Here is a 4,645-nt window from a genome sequence, read left to right as displayed (position 1 = left end):
CTACCCTGTGGGAATTGTGAGAGACGTAGAAGTCCTGTGTGGTAAGACGAAGTATCCTACTGATTTCCTCGTCCTTGCTACTGCACAAGATAGCTTTTGTCCCATCATATTTGGTAGACCCTTTCTCAACACTGTCAATGCTCATATTGATTGCGTTAAACAGACTGTCACTGTTAGTTTCGAGGGTGTGTCTCATGAATTTAACTTCTCCAAGTTTGGAAGACAACCCCATGAAAAAGAGTCGTCTCGTAGAGATGAAATCATTGCTCTTGCCTCTATTGCCGTGCCTCCTACGTATCCTTTAGAGCAATATCTGCTTAAGCATGAAAATGATATGCATATGGATGAAAGAGATGAGATAGATAATTTTTTTTTAGAACAATATTCTATTCTTAAGAATAATCTGCCTGTTGAACTGCTTGGGGATCCTCCCCCACCAAAGGGTGATCCTGTGTTCGAGCTAAAACAGTTACCAGATACACTTAAGTATGCCTATCCTGATGAGAAGGAGATATATCCTGTTATTATTAGTGCTCACCTCTCGAATCACGAAGAGAAGAAGTTATTAAAAACTTTGAGGAAACACTATGCTGCTATTGGATATACTCTTGATGATCTTAAGGGTATCAGTCCCACTCTATGTCAGCACAAGATTATAACCGATCCTGATTCTAAGCCAGTTGCTGATCATCAACGGAGATTAAATCCTAGGATGAAAGAGGTCATGAGAAAAGAAATATTAAAGCTTCTGGAAGCAGGAATCATTTATCATGTTGCTCATAGTGATTGGGTAAGTCCAGTACATTGCGTACCGAAGAAGGGAGGTATCACCATCGTTCCTAATGATAAGAATGAACTAATCCCATAGAGGATTATTACTGGCTATAGGATGGTGATAGACTTCCGGAAACTGAACAAGGCAACCAGGAAAGACCATTATCCTTTGCCGTTTATCGACCAAATGCTAGAAAGGCTATCTAAACACACACACTTCTACTTTCTAGACGGTTATTCCGGTTTCTCGCAAATACCTGTTGCACAATCTGATTAGGAGAAAACCACTTTCACCTGCCCCTTTGGTACCTTTGCTTATAGACGTATGCCTTTTGGCTTATGCAATGCACCTGCCACCTTTCAAAGATGTATGATGGCAATATTCTCTCACTTTTGTGAAAAGATTGTTGAGGTTTTCATGGATGATTTCTCCGTTTATGGTTCTTCCTTTGACGACTGCCTCAGCAACCTTGATCGAGTCTTACAGAGATGCAAAGATACCAACCTCGTCTTGAACTGGGAGAAGTGCCACTTCATGGTTAATGAAGGCATCGTCTTAGGACACAAAATCTCTGAGAAAGGCATTGAAGTTGATAAGGCTAAGGTTGATGCAATTGAGAAAATGCCTTGCCCCACAGATATCAGAGGTATACGAAGTTTCCTAGGTCATGCTGGTTTCTATAGAAGGTTCACTAAAGTCTTCTCTAAGATTTCTAGGCCTCTTACCAACCTCTTGCAGAAGGATGTTCCTTTAGTTTTTGATGAGGATTGTGAGGAAGCTTTCGAAATACTTAAGAAGGCCTTGATAACCGCACCTATTGTTCAACCACCTGATTGGAACTTGCCCTTTGAAATCATATGCGCCACTAGTGATTATGCTGTTGGTGCTGTTCTAGGACAAAGAGTTGACAAGAAGTTGAATGTTATTCACTACGCTAGTAAAACTCTAGACAGTGCCCAAAGAAACTATGCCACTACGGAGAAGGAATTTTTAGCAGTCGTGTTTGCATGTGAAAAGTTCAGATCTTATATAGTTGACTCAAAAGTCCTTATTCATTCTGATCATGCTGCTATTAAGTACCTTATGGAGAAGAAGGACGCTAAACCTAGGCTAATCAGATGGGTTCTCCTGCTACAGGAATTTGATTTGCACGTTGTTGACCGAAAGGGTCCTGATAACCCTGTAGCAGATAACTTATCCAGGCTAGAGAATGTCCTTGATGACCCACGACCTATTGATGACAGCTTTCCTGATGAGCAATTAAATGTCATCCGTACTTCACATAGTGCACCATGGTATGCTGATTACGCAAACTATATCGTAGCCAAATACATACCACCCAGTTTCACCTACCAGCAAAAGAAGAAATTCCTCTTTGATTTGAGACACTACTTTTGGGATGATCCTCACCTTTATAAGGAAGGAGTAGACGGTGTTATTAGACGTTGTGTGCCTGAATATGAACAGGGACAAGTCCTGCAGAAGTGTCATTCCGAAGCCTATGGAGGATACCATGCTGGATATAGAACTGCTCATAAGGTATTGCAATCAGGTTTCTATTGGCCCACTCTCTTCAAGGATGCTCGTAAGTTTGTCTTGTCTTGTGACGAATGCCAAAGAATAGGGAACATCAGTAAACGTCAGGAAATGCCTATGAACTATTCACTTGTCATTGAACCATTTGATGTCTGGGGCTTTGATTATATGGGACCCTTCCCGAGTTCCAATGGGTATACTCACATCTTAGTTGCTGTTGATTACGTCACTAAGTGGGTAGAAGCTATCCCCACTAGAAATGCTGATCACCACACCTCTATTAAGATGCTTAAAGAAGTCATTTACCCAAGATTTGGAGTCCCTAGATATCTGATGACCGATGGCAGTTCACACTTCATTCATGGAGTTTTCCGCAAGATGCTTGCTAAGTATGATGTCAACCATAGAGTTGCATCTCCTTATCATCCTCGGTCTAGTGGTCAAGTTGAGTTGAGTAATAGAGAGATCAAATTGATCTTACAAAATACTGTCGATAGATCTCGAAAGAATTGGTCTAGCAAACTTGACGATGCACTATGGGCTTATAGGACTCCTTATAAGAATCCCATGGGCATGTCGCCGTATAAAATGGTTTATGGTAAGGCCTGTCATTTACCTCTTGAGCTAGAACACAAAGCTTATTGGGCAATCAAAGAGCTCAACTTCGATTTCAAACTTGCCAGTGAGAAGCGGTTGTTTGATATCAGCTCATTAGATGAATGGAGGGCTGACTCCGTAACAGCAGACCTTCCCTTGCAACGGCACCATAAGAATGCTGCTAGCACTCTCCAGCAATCGAAACTAGAAGAATGTTGTTGACGGCCCACCAACGCGTGGGATCGTAGCAGTTTTCGAGGGTAGAGTATTCGACCCAAATTTGTTGATACGCCAGGCAGGAGGTGAGAGAATACTCTCGAGTATTAGCAGCTGAATATGTCAGATTCAACCACACCTGAAAGATTAGTATCTGCAAGCAAAGTATCAGCAGCAAAGTAGTATGATATCAACAGTGTCAGAAAACGATCTGTTGACGGCAGACTATTCCTAACGATTCTATCAATCGCGCCAGAAGTTGCCCGTGGACGGAAAATATTTTTTCCCGTCAACGGCGCGAGAAAAAGTATTGTAGCAGGTAGCAGCAGTGTAACGAGTAATAGCAGTGGCAAGGAACAGTAGAAGTGACAGCAGTAGCAAGTAGCAACAGTAGCAAGCGACAGTAGTAGCAACAGTAGCAGCAGAGCAAGACAAGTAACAGCAGCACAGCAAGACAAGTAACAACATTAGTAGGACGAACTCGTAGGCAATGGGTCGGTGATTTTTTTGGATGATATTCATCATGCAACAGTTATAACACGAAGAGATATGTGGCTAGCTCCCGTTCGTCAATGTGATGTAGGCATGCATTCCGTGTGTCGTCATACATGCTTAGGGAAAAGAACTTGCATGACATCTATTGTCCATCCCTCCCGTGGCAGCGGGGTCCAAAAGGAAACTACGGGATATTAAGGTTCTCCTTTTAATAAAGAACCGGACCAACGCATTAGCACTTGGTGAACACATGAACTCCTCAAACTATGGTCATCACCAGGAGTGGTTCCGGTTATTGTCACTCCGGGGTTGCCGGATCATGACACATAATAGGTAACTACAACTTGCAAAATCGGATCTAAAACACACATATATTGGTGACAACATAATAATTTCAGATCTGAAATCATGGCACTCGGGCCCTAGTGACAAACATTAAGCATGGCAAAGTAGTAGCAACATCAATCTCAGAACATAGTGTATACTAGGGATCAATCCCCGTCAAAACTAACTCGATTACATGATAGATCTCATCCTACTCATCACCGCCCAGCGAGCCTACGAATAGATTACTCACGAACGACGAAGAGCTTCATGGAATTGTAGAGGGAAGAAGGTTGATGATGACGATGGCGACGATTTCCCCTCTTCGGAGCCCAAAACGGACTCCAGATCTGCCCTCCAGATGAAGAACAGGTTGTGGCGGCGCCTCCGTATCGCAAACGCGACCAAATCTTCTCTTTTTATTTTTTCTGGGACGAAAGTGAACTTCTAGAACTGAGATTGGGGGCGGCAGAGCCACGTGGGCCCCACAAGTTTGCCATCCGCCACCACGGGGGTGGCGGCTAGAGGGCTTGTGGCCCACTGGCCCACCCCCTCAGGTGGATCTTTGCGCAGGTATTTTTCGTATTTTCCAAAAATAATCTATGTAAATTTTCAGGATGTTTGGAGAACTTTCATTTCTGCACAAAAATAACACCAATGCAATTATGGTGAAAACAACGTCAGTCTAGGTTAGTTCCATTC

The sequence above is a fragment of the Hordeum vulgare genome, chromosome 5H, assembly GCF_904849725.1.
Source record: "Hordeum vulgare subsp. vulgare chromosome 5H, MorexV3_pseudomolecules_assembly, whole genome shotgun sequence".
NCBI classification, from domain to species: Eukaryota; Viridiplantae; Streptophyta; class Magnoliopsida; order Poales; family Poaceae; genus Hordeum; species Hordeum vulgare.
Note: the sequence above shows the minus strand (reverse complement) of the source record.